Genomic DNA, 16,515 nt, shown 5'->3' on the forward strand with positions numbered 1-16,515 from the left:
AAATTGAGCTCCCATTTGACCCAGCAATACCACTCCTGGGAATATATCCCAGAGAGGAAAAAAAGTATAGTCGAAGTGACATCTGCACTTGTTTGTTCATTGCAGCACTCTTTACAACAGCCAGAAACTGAAAGAGACCTGAGTGCCCAAGAACAGATGAGTGGTTAAAGAAACTTTGGTACATCTACACAATGGAGTACTATGTATCTGTTAGAAAAGATGAAGTCATGAAATTTACATACAATTGGTACAACATGGAAAGTATCATGCTAAGCGAAATGAGTCAGAAAGAGAGGGATAGACATAGAAAGATTGCATTCATCTGGGGGATATAAAGTAACAAAATATGAGATTAATACCCAAGAATAGCTGAGATCAGCACCAGGAGGATTACTCCATAGCTTAGTGGCCAGTCGGGCATTCTAGAGGAAAGGGCAGCTCAGATAGAGAAGGGAGCACCAAATGAAGGGTGTTTGGAGGATCCTCCCAGGAGGGGAGATGCATGTTGAAAGTAGTCTATGGATTGAACATGTTTGCCACTCAATGCCTCTTTTGCAGACCACAACACGGAAAAGGAGAGAAAGAACAAAAGGGATTGCCCTGCCACAGAGGCAGGGTGGGATGGGGGGGATGGGGGTGGGAGGGATATTATCCATGGTGGTGGAAAATGGGCACTGGTGGAGGGATGGGTATTTGATCATTGTATAATCGAAACCCAAGCACAAAAATTTGTAAATCTACAACTGTACCTCATGGTGTTTCACTAATAAAAAATTTCTAATTAATTAATAAAAATTAAATAATAAAATAAAAAGGAATAAAATCAGACAGAAGTCAATTACATTTAAAAGGATAGATTTTTTAACATTTTATTTTATTCTATCTTGGCTTTTTGGGGTGATCTCCAGTGATGTTTCTGGCTTACTACTGGCTCTGTACTCAGGAATTACTTCTGGCAGTGTTCAAGGGATCATATGGGATGCTGGAACTAAACGGGTTTGGCCATGTGCAAGGAAAACACCCTCTCCACTGTACTATCACTCCGGCTCTAGGTGATATATTTTTTAGAGATTTAATTGTTGTAAGACCCTGATTTCTTTGGACAAAAAATATAAACACTGATTAATTTTAAACTTTTACATCAAGTATGTTAAAATTCTATAGCAATAGTTAAAAGATTATCTATGGCATCTGTCTCTTCAAACCAATAGCAGAAAAAAAAACAAATAACTCAATATAACACAATTCACTAAAAGATGAAAAAGAAACTGCTTAAAATTACCCAACTTATAACTGATTAATTTCTTATTATGGCAATTCCTTTTATCAGTAAAGCATACTGAAATCATATAGATCAAGAATCACAATTAGAACTAATTAACTGCTTATCATATTGTGCTCCACAAGTATTAAAAGATCTGGCACAATTTTAAAAAATAAAGATGCTATGAATATAGAACAAAGAGAAAATTAGAAACTTTTATTTAAATTAAAATGACTTAAATTTAAAATGATTCTTGAAATAAAAATTCTGTGAAACAGAGTGAACAGTAAAACACTTCTCAAGTCCACACTATACTATTAGAGTGGTAAAATCAAGGAAATGCCTGTATTATATATTTATTTGTAGAGTATATTACACAAAACACATATTTTACTGCTACTATTGGGCCAGACCCTATTCTAGGCACTTGACATTAAATTAAAGTAATCTAATGAAATCCTTTCTTTTTTTGAGACTGTCTTGATTGCATTCCCCAGATGAATGCAATCTTTCTATGTCTGTCCCTCTCTTTCTGACTCATTTCACTTAGCATGATACTTTCCATGTAGTACCACTTGTATATGAATTTCATAAGTTCATCTTTTCTAACAGATACATAGTACTCCATTGTGTAGATGTACCAAAGTTTCTTTAACCAGTCATCTGTTCTTGGGCACTCAGGTTTCTTCCAGTTTCTTGTTGTAAAGAGTGCTGCAATGAACAAACAAGTGCAGATGCCACTTCGACTATACTTTTTTGCCTCTCTGGGATATATTCCCAGGAGTGGTATTGCTGGGTCAAATGGGAGCTCAATTTCTAATTTCTAATTTTTTGAGGATCGTCCATACTGTTTTCCAAAAAGACTGGTTCAGCCCTTTCGGAAATACTTTCATTATATAGATTTAAAAAAACTGAAGTCGAGCGAAAGTTAGTGATTTTTTAAAACAATATAAAAATCACTTAATCACTTAATCACTTAACTTCCCGTTAGTCGTCGATTTGCTCGAGCGGGCGCCAGTAACGTCTCCATTTGTCCCTGTCGCGTGCTAATGTAGCCCAATGGCATCTGTTCGCTCCGGGAACATGAAGGGCCTCAAACCGATCGTTCATGATCTTCAGGAAGAAGTCTGACCATCTGGTAGGTGGGCGGCCACGCGGTCTCTTGACATCCCGTGGAATCCAATCAGTAACAGCTCTAGTCCAGCGGTCATCTTTAAATCTCATTACGTGACCAGCCCATCTGATTTTCGACCCTTGGCAAATGAGACAGCGTCCCTGATCCTTGATCGTCGACGGATGTCAGAACTCCGGATTCTTTCTCTCATTTGAGTGAAACGTGATATTCCAAGCATAGCTCTTTCTATTCTTCTTTGGGAGACCTGAATGGCGTTCTCATCTTGTTTGCGTAGGGCCCAGGTCTCTGAGGCATATGTTAATGCAGGAAGAACAGTGGAATCAAAGAGATGTGCCCGCAGCCAGAGGTTCTTCGTCCTCTTAGCTATTTCTTCGACGTTCTTGAAGGCGTTCCAAGCCGCTCTCTTCCTCCTGCGCAGCTCGGGTACCAGGTCATTTGTCATGTTGACCTCTCGACCTAGGTAGACATAGCTGTTGCTATGTTGAGAGAGATAGCCACAAAAAGTCGCCTATCTTCGAAAACTCTTGAGCTAATTCACCAGCGTGGTTTGGCGCATGCCTCAGGCAACCGCAAGCTAACGTCCGAGCTTGCAAAGCAGTGCAGAGATGCGATCAAGGAAGACCTCAAAGAGAGAAGAGCAGAAGTACTGGTAGATGCGGCAGAAGCCGGGAAAAGTATTCGTAAGGCCCGCCTGTCCTTCGCCAACGATAAGACCAAGATGACTGCCCTCCGACGTCCTGATGGATCCATCACATCCTCCAGAACGGCAATGGAGAAGATTATCCATGACTTCTACTCAAATCTCTTCGATAGCCATGTCCATTTGCCAACATACCAAATTCCACAGGATGGGTATGTTGTTCCCAACGTTCTCCCCTCTGAAATCCGACACGCCATTTCGTCGGTAAAGAAACAAACAGCACCCGGCCCAGACAAGGTCAGACCTGAACACCTGAAGAACCTGCCATCAGTACTCATCAATACACTGGCTCGGCTCTTCACTCGCTACCTGTCTGAATGCAAGGTTCCGTCCCAATGGAAAACCAGCAGGACCGTACTACTGTTCAAGAAGGGAGACATCCATGACATTGGCAACTATCGCCCGATCTGCCTATTGTCTGTCATCTACAAGTTGTTCACTCGAGTCATCCTGAATAGGATTGGCAGAACATTAGATGAAGGACAACCATGCGAGCAAGCCGGGTTCCGCAAAGGATTCAGCACCATCGACCATATCCACACAATAACCAAGCTCATTGAGGTTTCTCGGGAGTTCAAGATGCCGCTCTGCTTAACGTTCATTGATTTAAAGAAGGCCTTTGATTCTGTTGAGACGGAAGTGGTCATTGAAGCCCTAGCCAATCAGGGCATTCAAGCCCAATACATCAGGATCCTCCGTGAGCTGTATTGCGGATTCACTACCAGGATCTCACCATTGTACAAAGAAGTGATCGTTGATGTCAAGAGAGGGGTGCGGCAGGGTGATACCATTTCACCAAAACTCTTCAGTGTCACCCTCGAGAACATCATGCGACGACTGGAATGGGAAGGAATGGGAGTGAAGATAGATGGTCGGCAATTACACCACCTCCGCTTTGCTGATGATATTGTTTTAATAACACCAAACATCAGCCAAGCGGCACAAATGCTGGCCGACTTTGACCGTGAGTGTGGAAAGGTAGGACTACAGCTGAATCTTACGAAGACAATGTTTATGAGAAACAGCCTTGTTCCTGACGCCCCATTCGCTCTCAATGGAACTACCATCTCCGAATGCAACAGCTATGTCTAATATAAAAATAGAAAAGAAAATTTCAGACACAGAGAACAGAACCAAAAGTTCAAATATATTGCTCTAGAAGCAGAGACCAGAAATAATAGATGGTAATGAATAATAAATCATAGGCATGATGCCTTTCACTCAATTTCTCTGCATTAAAAAGAATGTGTTTGGGGACTGAAGCGATATTCCAGCCAGGAAGGAGCTTGCCTTGCACATGGTTGATCCAGGTTTGAACTCTAGCATCACACAGATTCCCAGAGCACTGACAGGATTAATTCTTGAGTGCAGAGCCAGGAGTAACCACTGAGCAACACCAGGTATGGTCCAAAAAACAAAATAAATGAATATTATGTGTCTCTTAGTCTACCACTTATAAGTATGATGAATAAAGAAAAAAATCTCTTCCTATAAAGGATATGGTTTTTTAATAAAGAGAAAAATTAAGAAAGATTTTAGTGTAGAAAGTTTGGTATCTTACAAAGAAATTAATAAAATTCTGTTTAACATCAAAGAGAGTGAGAAAATTATTAAATAGTCCCCTTTATATTCTAAAAATACCTAATTTAAAATGTTATCTGTGGGCCAGAGAGATAGTACAGAAGTGGGGCCTGTCTTGCATTCAGTCTGTCAGAATTTGTTTCCTAGCACCCATATGGTCTCTTGAGCCACACCAAAAGTGATCCCTTAGCACTTCTAGGTGTAGCCTCAAAATAAGCAAAAACACCCAATAAAATAAAATGTGAACTGTTAGTGACGACATACATGTAAATAGCACTGTAGCACTGTCTTCCCATTGTTCCTCGATTTGCTCAAGTGGGCACCAGTAACATTTCACTCGTCCCTGTCGCGTTCTAGTGTAGCCCAATGACATCTGCTCGCTCCAGGAACATGAAGTGAGACTTGTTGTTACTGTTTTTGGCATATCGAATATGCCATAGGGAGCTTGCCAGGCTCTTCCAGGGGGGTGGGATACTTTCAGTAGATTGCTGGGCTCTCCAAGAGAGATGGAGGTATGGAACCTGGGTCGGCCACGTGCAACGCAAATGTCCTACCCACTGTGCTATTGCTCCAGACCCATGTAAATTCCTGTAGTTATGCTAAGCAACCTAAAATAATTTTACTTCATTTTCCCATGTGAAAAAACATATGATGTGCTGGTGAGTGATCATTGCTTCAAAAAAAACCCAAAATATTCAGAGGGATGATTGAGATATGAAGAAGAGTAGCAAGAAGATATGACTGAAAAGCAAACAAAATCCCACTGGACTTGGGAGGTTGTGTTAGGCACCTTGGTTATGAGAAAACTGGGAGCATTCAATTGCATTTCTTTGTTTTTTAAATTTTTATTTTACGGGCTGGAGCGATAGCATAGCAGTGGGGCGTTTGCCTTGCACGCAGTCAACATGGATGACCCGAGTTCGATTCCTCCACCCCTCTTGAAGAGCCTGGCAAGCTACCGAAAGTCACTTGCCCACACAGCAAAGCCTGGCAAGCTCCCCGTGATGTATTCGATATGCCAAACACAGTAACAAATGTCACAATGGAGAGCAAATGGATGAACAACGGGAGGACAGTACAGTACAGTACAGGGGCTGGAGCAATAGAACAGTAGGTAGGGCATTTGCCTTACACATGACTGATCCAGGTTTAATTCCCAGCATCCCATATGGTCCCCTGAGCACCGCCAGGAGTAATTCTTGAGTGCATGAGCTAGGAGTAACCCCTGAGCATCGCCTGGTGTGACCCAAAAAGCAAAAAATAAATTAATTAAAATAAAATAAAATTTTTATTTTAGACATAATGAAAATGTGTTTGGGAATTGGAGCAATATTACAATATCAATAATACAAGGTTTCGTGCAAAAAATTCAAATATCACACCCTTCAACAGAGCTTTCCACAACCATTGTCCCAGTGTCATTCAACCACCCACCCCTGCTCCTGTTATATCCCCCTTCCTCCTACAGTGATATGCTACCCATTAATGACCAGTTCTCCGTTTCTCTTCTATTACCTTTCATTATTTGCAATTAGTTTACTTCATTACACTTTATGTATCACATCTGAGGGAGATTTCTGTAGAATTTCTTTTTTTAAAATGTGTTAATTCACATCAGCTACTTCACAGTTTATAATATTTAGACAATAATGTAAATGTTTTTCAACTGGGTTTATTTTATTTTAGAAGTAAAAAAGCATAAAATATTCACACAACACAGAATATGTTATCAGCTCTGTTAATTTGACAATAATATTTACCAAGACAGAAGGTAGAAGAAAAAGAAAGAAATCGTCTCAGGTTGATGTACCAGGAAATGACAGCATCCATTTCAGTTTAGTTGATAAATACAATTACAAAAAGTTGTAATCATCAAAAGATCAAAAGAAGAACTTTTCAAAAACAATTCTTGTTTAGAACTTGAAATAGATGAAAGAGGAGGGAGAGTTGGCTTGTCACTTTATATTATTAGAAATTTCTTTTAAGCAGTTGCCAAGTTAAATGCCACAACTACTGAGCACTTTGTTGAAATTATTATTGTTATTTTCTCTGCGGCTGGAGCGATAGCACAGCGGGTAGGGCATTTGCCTTGCAAGCGACCAACATGGCCGACCCAAGTTCTATTCCTCTGCACCTCTTGGAGAGCCCAGCAAGCTACTTAGAGTATCTTGCCCTCACGGCAAAGCCTGGCAAGCTCCTCATGACGTATTCAATATGCCAAACACAGTAATAATTGTCACAATGGAGATGTTGCTGGGCCCGCTCAAGCAAATCAGTGAACAATGGGAGGACAGTGATTTCGCTGCAGTATTTCTTTGGGGGGTGAGGTACAGAAAAGTAGGCTCTCAAGCTTCCCAAATGGTGCTCAGCAGGCCTAGGCCTCTCAGCAATTCTGTTCAGTACAAGAGCCCAAGGGTGTACTGCTCATCAGACCTTGCAATGTCAGGGATTACCCAGGTGACCTTGAATGTGCTGGAGGCTACAGGACCACACCTGGCAGTGCTTAGGGACCTCCAGGATTATACTCAGAGATGCTCAATACACCATGTGGTTAGTACCAAGGATCAAACGGGAGTGGGTTGCATTCATAGCAAGTGCATTAGCCCCTGTACTATCCCTCGAGCCCCTAAAATCTTTACATTTAACAAGTTCAAATGTCCCTTAATATTGAAGGTGGTTGCCATCCTGAAAATACTAAATTCAGTGTAGGAACTACTTTTTATAAGTAAAATGAAATTAGCTCTAGTTTTGATAACTATAGTTTATGTACTTCAATATCCAATGAGACCATTTTTCTTGGGTTGGGTTTTAACATGCATTGCTAAGTACAATTAGGTCCACTCACAGTGACCCAGTGATAGCACAGCGGGTAGGGCATTTGCCTTGCACACGGCAGACCCGGGTTTGATTCCTCCATCCCTCTCGGAGAGCCCAGCAAGCTGCCAAGAATATCCCCGCCCACATGGCAGAGCCTGACAAGCTCCCTGTGGCGTATTCGATATGCCAAAAACAGTAACAAGACTCACAATGGAGACATTACTGGTGCCCGCTTGAGCAAATCGATGAACAATGGAAAGACAGTGCTACAGTTCTACAGTGCACAGTGCCCATTAATGTCAATGTTGCTCCTTAATGAAAACCAAAAGTTCCCCAAACAAATTTCAAAGGATAACTTTCTACTGTGCTGATATTACCTACTGGAAAGTCCTCTTCCTATGGAAGGAAAGAATGGGACCAATATAATTCTAAGAATTAGGTTGATAGTATTCATTCCTGTCTTTTATCATTTTTATAACAATTTGGGAAGGAGAACATAATTTTCCTTATAAGAAAAAATTACCTAATCAAGACTTTAAAAATATATTAATTTGTATATTTCTTCAACTGGGATTCTGAGCCAGTCTGTGGGGTGGGTGAGAGCCCTCCCCACCCCAAGGGACCCAGCCCCAGCAGCCAACCTCCACTACCCAACCACCACCATGCTCCAGGCTGCTTTCCAGACACTCAGGCAGAGCCTCACGCATGAATGAAGTCCTACAGAACCCAGATAATGCAGAACTTTGTGACCTCAGACTCAGGACTCAACAAGACCTCAGAACAGAGATCCTCTGCCTGCTTCCCCCAATCTCCGGTGACTCAGGGATCACACCCATAAGCCACACTTTATTGGCCACCCTCCAAACTCAGGGTGCTCCTCCCTGATGGGAGTACAAAATGAGGCTCCCAGAACCATGCCACCAGATTGCATGACAGGCTGTGGGGTAGGTGAGAGTCCTGACCCCTCCAAGGGACCCAGCCCCAGCAGCCGACTTCTGCTACCCAACAACTGCCACACTCCAGGCCGCTTTCTCGAACGCACAGGAAAGCTTCTAGGCTGCACGACACATTATAAGACACTTGCTATAACCCATTTTCTAATTAATACACCACATCTGATGGGGTTCAGAAAGTAGGCAACAAATCATAGGGAAAATATATATAAATATATGCCTCTCAGAGAGCCCTGCAAGCTACCAAGAGTATCCCACCCTCATGGGCAGAGCCTGGCAAGCTGCCCTTGTGTAGTTGATATGCCAAATACAGTAACAACAACAGGTCTAATTCCCCTGACCCTGAAAGAGCCTCCAATCATTGGGAAAAGACCAGTAAGAAGAGCCTGCTAAAATGCCAGGCTGGGAGGAATAGAAATGTTACAGGTGCCCGCTCGAGTAATTCGACGATCAAAGGGATGACAGTGATGACAGTGATGCAGTGATTCCTTCAATAAATATCCCTGGCACATTTTTAGGTTAGGTTCCCAAGATTCTGTGATGAAAAGAGATTAAGCCTTAGACTAGAAAGCAACATGCAAAGTGGGAAACTGGCAACAAATAATTCAATACTATGAAATATGAATGCAGTTGGCAAGCGATCACCTGTTGATGAACATAACATAGAGGCTTCTTGTTTAGAATGGCAGTGGGTGGGTGCTACTTCTTAGAATAGCAGCGAATATCTTATTTGGGAGGGATTTCTAAGCGACAAGAATGCAGTGAACTGTGTGATGCCATGGCCTATCGTTGTGTGGCCTGACAGTTTTCATGTGGCCCCCCCAGGCCACATTCAGCAAGACTCTGGGTATCATGCAGCACCGGAATTTGAACCCAGGTCTACACATGATAGGCATATGCCCTAACTGCTATACTATTTTCTGTCCCTGAGGAAAAGTTCTTATGTTTCATTTCATACCTACAAAATAATAAGTCAACTGCTATAATACTTCCTTTTTTCCAAGCCATTTTAATAAAACTTTGCAATATTTTTTAATGTTGTAGAAAATAGAATTCTGTTTAATTAGAAAGATACATAAACACACTTTTTAATCTTTTATTATATTCCATAATCAAGAAAAATATCAAAGGGCCCAAGGGATGATTTTGCATCTGAAAAATCCTGCCTTGCTAGTAGAAGGCCATGAGTTCATACCTGGTGGTGCCCACATACTTCTTATTTGTCAGTAACAAGTGTGTTAACTGTCCTCATGACAGTCATTGGCTGGACCAGCACAAACATGGCAAGGAATCACTGAGGTTCTTAGTTATTTATAGTGCCCACATTTAGAGCTCAACCAGGCATATAGCATCACTATCATGACTCCTACTATCCTACCACTAAAATTTAGGGGAAACATTCTCCAAAGTTATAAGATGATTTTGATAAAAATCAGTAAAATAAACTTTTTAAAGTGCCTTTTTAAATTAAGGGAGAAAGTATGTCAGAATTATTTTTTATCTTAGACTCTATTAGATATCATTGTTAGTTCATTGTTATGTTGAATTAATTGTTATTCCTACAATAAAATATTTCACTTCCAGTATTTTTATAGTCACGGTCACAGTCCTCCCGTTGTTCATCGATTTGCTTGAGCGGGCCCAGTAACGTCTTCACCATGAGACTTGTTGTTACATTGTTTGGCATATCGAATACATCACGGGTAGCTTGCCAGGCTCTGCCATGCAGGCGAGATACTCTCGGTAGCTTGCCTGGCTCTCTGAGGGGGCGGAGGAATCGAACTCGGGTCGGCTATGTTGACCGCTTGTAAGGCCCTTAAAACAACTTTATTTAAAACAAAACAATGGAGATATATACATTTCAAACATTATAAAATCAGTTATTCCTAATTTTATTTTTTTTCTTTTTTTATTAGTGAAACACCATGAGGTACAGTTATAGGCTTACAAATTTTGGGTGCTTGGGTTTCAGTTATACAATGATCAAGTGCCCATCCTCCACCAGTGCCCGTCATCCATCACCACGGGTCCCAGCATCCTCCCCACCCCCCATCCCCCCCGTCCCATCCTGCCTCTGTGGCAGGGTATTCCCCCTTGTTCTCTCTCTCTTCTTTTGGGTACTGTGTTTTGCAAGAGAGGCTTTGAGTGGCAATCATGTTTGGTCTATAGACTACTTTTAACATGCTTCTCCCACCCTGGGAGGGTCCTCACAACACCCTTCATTTGGTGCTCTCTTCTCTATCTGAGCTTCCTTTTCACCTAGAACGTGTGGCTGGCCTTCCATTCATGGAGCAAAATTCCTGGTACTAATCTCAGCCATTCTTGGGTGTTAGTCTCCTATTTTGTTACTTTATATTCCCCAGATGAATGCAATCTTTCTACAACATTAAAAAATATTGCAAAGTTTTATTAAAATGGCTTAGAAAAAAGAAAGTATTATAGCAGTTGACTTATTATTTTGTAGGTATGAAATGAGTCAGAAAGAGCGGGATAGACACAGAAAGATTGCATTCATCTGGGGAACATAAAGCAGCAAAAAGGGAGACTCATTTCGCTTAACATGATACTTTCCATGTAGTACCACTTGTATGTAAATTTCATGACTTCATCTTTTCTAACAGCTACATAGTACTCCATTGTGTAAATGTACCAAAGTTTCTTTAACCAGTCATCTGCTCTTGGGCACTCAGGTTTTTTCCAGATTCTGGCTATTGTAAAGAGTGCTGCAATGAACAAACAATTGCAGATGCCACTTCGACTATACCTTTTTGCCTCTCTGGGATATATTCCAAGGAGTTCTATAGCTGGGTCAAATGGCAGATCAAATTCTAATTTTTTGAGAGTCGTCCATACTGTTTTCCAAAAGGGTTGGACCAGCCGGCATTCCCACCAGCAGTGAAGGAGGGTCCCTTTCTCGCCACATCCGCGCCAGCATTGGTTGCTTTTGTTCTTGTGTATGTAGGCCAGTCTCTGTGGTGTGAAATGATATCTCATTGTGGTTTTGATCTGCATCTCTCTGATGATTAGTGATGTAGAGCATTTTCTCATGTGCCTTTTTGCCATTCGAATTTCTTCTTTGTGAAAGTTTCTGTTCATTTCCTCGCCCCATTTTTTGATGGGGTTGGGTGATTTCTTCTTGTGGAGTTTAACCAGTACCTTGTATATCCTTGATATCAACCCCTTGTCGGATGTGTATTTGGTGAATATCCTTTCCCATTCTGTAGGCTGTCTTTGTATTTTGGTCACTGTTTCTTTGGAGGTGCAGAAGCTTCTTGGTTTAAGATAGTCCCATTTGTCTATCTCTGTTTTCACTTGCTCAACCAGTGGCATGACATCTTTGAAGATACCATTAGCTTCAATATCATGGAGAGTTTTGCCGACTTTGTCTTCAATAAACATTATGGATTCTGGTCTGATGTTGAGGTCATAAATCCATTTTGATCTTACTTTTGTGCATGGTGTTAGGCAGAGATCTGAGCCCACTTTTTTGCATGTAGCTGTCCAATTTTGCCAGCACAGTTTATTAAAGAGGCTTTCCCTGCTCCATTTCACTTTTCTTGCCCCCTTATCAAAGATTAGATGATTATATGTTTGGGAGGAAATGTCAGTATATTCAACTCTGTTCCATTGGTCTGCAGCTCTGCTTTTGTTCCAGTACCATGCTGTTTTAATTATTACTGCCTTGTAGTAGAGTTTGAAGTTAGGGAGGTTGATTCCTCCCATTTTCTTTTTCCTAAGAATTGCTTTAGCTATTCGTGGGGGCTTATTGTTCCATATAAATTTCAGGAGTGTTTGCTCCATTTCTTTGAAGAATGTCATGGGTATCCTTATAGGGATTGCATTGAATTTGTACAGTGCTTTGGGAAGTATTGCCATTTTGATGATGTTGATTCTCCCCATCCATGAACAGGGGATATTTTTCCATTTCCTCGTGTCCTCTTTTATTTCCTGAAGTAGCGTTTTGTAGTTTTAAAAGAAACAGTTTTAAAGCATCTTTGCCAGCCTCTTCATGATGACTAATGCTTTTTCAGAATCTCATTTCAAAAGTAACTAGAGAATAATAAAAACACTTCAGTAAGTCTTCCTTATATAGATAAAGAGAGCTTGCCATATTTTGCCAATACATTTGCTAATGTACACCTATTGATTTTTTTCACCAACTGTGGCACTCATCTTGGCCTTGTGTATTTCTCTACAAAAATATTGTTGACTTTAACAAAGTTATAAATGTTAAGTGATGTGTTGAATTTTATAAAGATATATTGAGTTCAAGTTAAATTAGTAAACCAACCCAGAATATGTCAGAAGTTGAATAATTTGTGTCACATAATAAACCATTAAATAATACTACAAGTCCTATATATAATACTACAAGTCATAAAAACCCAAATTGGACAATTACACTTGAATAGATGTGGCTCACTGCCGGAAGCTTCTGTCTTTGTTGTCTATGCACCAACATCCAATTATGATGAAGAAGAAATTGAGAAGTCTACATGGAGCTGGAGAAATTCTTAAGGAAGACCAAACCTTGTACAAAATAACTGTCGGTGATTTTAATGCCGAGATAGGATTGAAAAGATAAGCTGAAGAACTCCATATTAGGACCTGTGGCCTAGAATGGAACAAATAGGGTGAGGGACTATCTGAGTTCATCATGTAGACCAAGACCATCCGTGGTAACTCAGTTCCAGAAGGCCGAATCTAAACATTGGACATGGGAGTCTTCCGGTAGATCATTCCACAACGAAATTTACCACATCATATTGAATCCACAGTCTTACCTGCCCACTGTCGCTGTTGTCCCAAAATTCCAAACGGGATAGGACCACTGTCTCATTTGTGCAAAATTCTACTTCACAGAGAAAGAGCTGAAAAGTTTAAGAAGAGAACACCCAGAACGACCACCAACTGTGAGCTCTTTGGCACTCTGTGGCAACATGGGAAGATGCCGTCGTTGACAACATTGACGAAGAATATGATGGAGTGGTTCAGCACCTCCATGATTATGCAAGGAACGCTAAAGAGAGATAGCCACAAAAAGACGCCTATCTTTGAAAACTCATGAGCTCATTCACCAACGTGGCTTGGCGCAAGCCTCAGGGAACCACAAACGAATGTCTGAGCTTGCAAAGCAGTGCATAGAAGCCATCAAGGAAGACCTCAAAGAGAGAAGAAAATCAATGCTTGCAGATGTGGCAGAAGCAGGGAAAAGCATTCACAACGCCTGCCTGTCCTTCACCAACTACAAGATCAAAATGACTGCCCTCCGATGTCCTGATGGATCTATCACATCTTCCAGAAGGGCAATGGAGAAGATTATCCATGACTTCTACTTGAATTTCTTCGATAACCACATCCACCTGCCCACATACCAAATTCCGCAGGATGGATATATCATTCCCAATGTTCTCCCTTCTGAAATCCAACACGCCATCTTGTCGGTAAAGAAGCGAACAGCAACCGGCCCAGACAAGGTCAGACCTGAACACCTGAAGAACCTGCCATCAGTTCTCATCAATACACTGGCTCGGCTCTTCACGCGCTACCTGTCTGAATGCAAGTTTTCATCCCAATGGAAAACCAGCAGGACTGTACTACTGTACAAGAATGGAGACATCCCCAACATGGGCAACTATCACCCAATCTGCCTATTGTCTATCGTCTACAAGCTGTTCACGCGAGTCATCCTGAATACAATTAGCAGAACACTACATGAAGGACAACCATGTGAGCAAGCTGGTTCTGAAAAGGATTCAGCAAGATCAACTATATCCACATGATGACCAAGCTCACTGAGGTTTCTCGGGAGTTCAAGTTGCCACGCTGTCTAACTTTCATTGTTTTAAAGAAGGCCTTTGATTCTGTTGAGACGGAAGCGGTCATTGAAGCCCTAGCCAAACAGGGTGTTCAAACCCAATACATCAGGATCCTCTGTGAGCTGTAATACAGATTCACTACCAGAATCTAATCATTCTACAAGGAAGTGATCATCCATGTCAAGAGAGGGGTTCGGCAGGATGATACCATTTCACCAAAACTCTTCAGTGCCACACTAAAGAACATCATGCAATGATTAGAATGGGAAGGAATGGGAGTGAAAATAGATAGTCGGTAACTACACCACCTCTGCTTCGCTGATGACATCATTCTCATAACACCAAACATTAGACAAGTGGCACAAATGCTTGCCGACTTCGACCGTGAGTGTGCAAAGGTCGGACTACAGCTGAATCTCACAAAGACAATGCTTATGAGAAACGGTTTCATTCCTGACGTTCCATTCACTCTCAACGGAACAAACATCTCCAAATGCAACAGTTATGTGTACCTATGTCGAGAAGTCAACATGACGAATGACCTGGCACCTGAGTTGCGCAGGAGGAAGAGAGCGGCTTGGAATGCCTTCAAGAGAATCAAAGAAATAGCTAAGAGGATGAAGAACCTCCAGCTCCAGGCACATCTCTTTGATTCCACTGTTCTTCCTGCATTATCATATACCTCAGAGACCTGTGCCCTACAAAAACAGGATGAGAATGCTATTCGGGTCTCCCAAAGAGGAATGGAAAGAGCTCTGCTTGGAGTATCACGCTTCATTCAAGTGAGAGAAAGAATCCGGAGTTCCAACCTTCGTCAATAATCAAGAATCAGGGATGCTGTCTTGTTTGCCAAGGCATCGAAAATCAGATGGGTTAGACATGTAATGAGATTTGGATATGACCTCTGGACTAGAGCCATTACCGACTGGATTCCACAGGACGTCCAATGATTGCGTGGCCACCCACCTACGAGATGGTCAGACTTCTTTGTCAAGAACCTGACCGATTGGTTTGAGGCTCTTCGTGTTCCTAGATCGAGAAGACGCCATTGGGCTACACTAGCACGCAACAGGGACGAATGGAGGCATTACTGGCGCCCACTGGAGCAAATCGATGAGTAAAGGGATATCAAGTGATCAAGTGATTTTAATGGACTTGTCTTAGATTTCAGGACTTAAGACTTCTCACACACATACTGTTATTGTTTTGAGATGAAATTCTTCAATTTGCTACTATTTGGAGGAGACAGTTTCATGCTGAGTGAAGTAGCCAGAAGTACAGAGACTAGCATAAAATGATCTATCTTATACATGGGATATAAAAACTCATAGTAGGCAAACAAGTGGCCCAAATCAACAAGAAGTATAGAACAGAGCTTACCAGGGCAGTAAGATATAGGGTGTGGGGTGGGTTAGTGTGGCTGGGGTGAGGAGAGTGAGGGAGGAACCCTGAAACAACGGTGGAGGGATGTGGGCAAGCTGGTGTGAAGTGAAGTGCTGTATGTCATTGACAGTATTATAAAATTGTGAATCATGGTAGCACTGTAGCACTGTCCTCCCGTTGTTCATTGATTTGCTCAATGAACTCCAATCACTTATCACTTAATCACTTAACTTCCCGTTAGTCGTCGGTTTGCTCGAGCGGGCGCCAGTAACGTCTCCATTTGTCCCTGTCGCGTGCTAGTGTAACCCAATGGCATCTGTTCGCTCCGGGAACATGAAGGGCCTCAAACCGATCGTTCATGATCTTGACGAAGAAGTCTGACCATCTGGTAGGTGGGCGGCCACGCGGTCTTTTGACATCCCGTGGAATCCAGTCTGTAACAGCTCTAGTCCAGCGGTCGTCTTTAAATCTCATTACGTGACCAGCCCATCTGATTTTCGACACCTTGGCAAATGAGACAGCGTCCCTGATTCTTGATCTTCGACGGATGTCAGAACTCCGGATTCTTTCTCTCATTTGAGTGAAATGTGATATTCCAAGCATAGCTCTTTCTATTCTTCTTTGGGAGACCTGAATAGCGTTCTCATCCTGTTTGCGTAGGGTCCAGGTCTCTGAGGCATATGTTAATGCAGGAAGAACAGTGGAATCAAAGAGGTGTGCCTGGAGCCAGAGGCTCTTCGTCCTCTTAGCTATTTCTTCGACGTTTTTGAAGGCGTTCCAAGCCGCTCTCTTCCTCCTGCACAGCTCGGGTGCCAGGTCATTTGTCATGTTGACCTCTCGACCTAGGTACACATAGCTGTTGC

The sequence above is a fragment of the Sorex fumeus genome, unplaced genomic scaffold (genome assembly GCF_029834395.1).
Source record: "Sorex fumeus unplaced genomic scaffold, SorFum_2.1 ptg000010l, whole genome shotgun sequence".
NCBI classification, from domain to species: Eukaryota; Metazoa; Chordata; class Mammalia; order Eulipotyphla; family Soricidae; genus Sorex; species Sorex fumeus.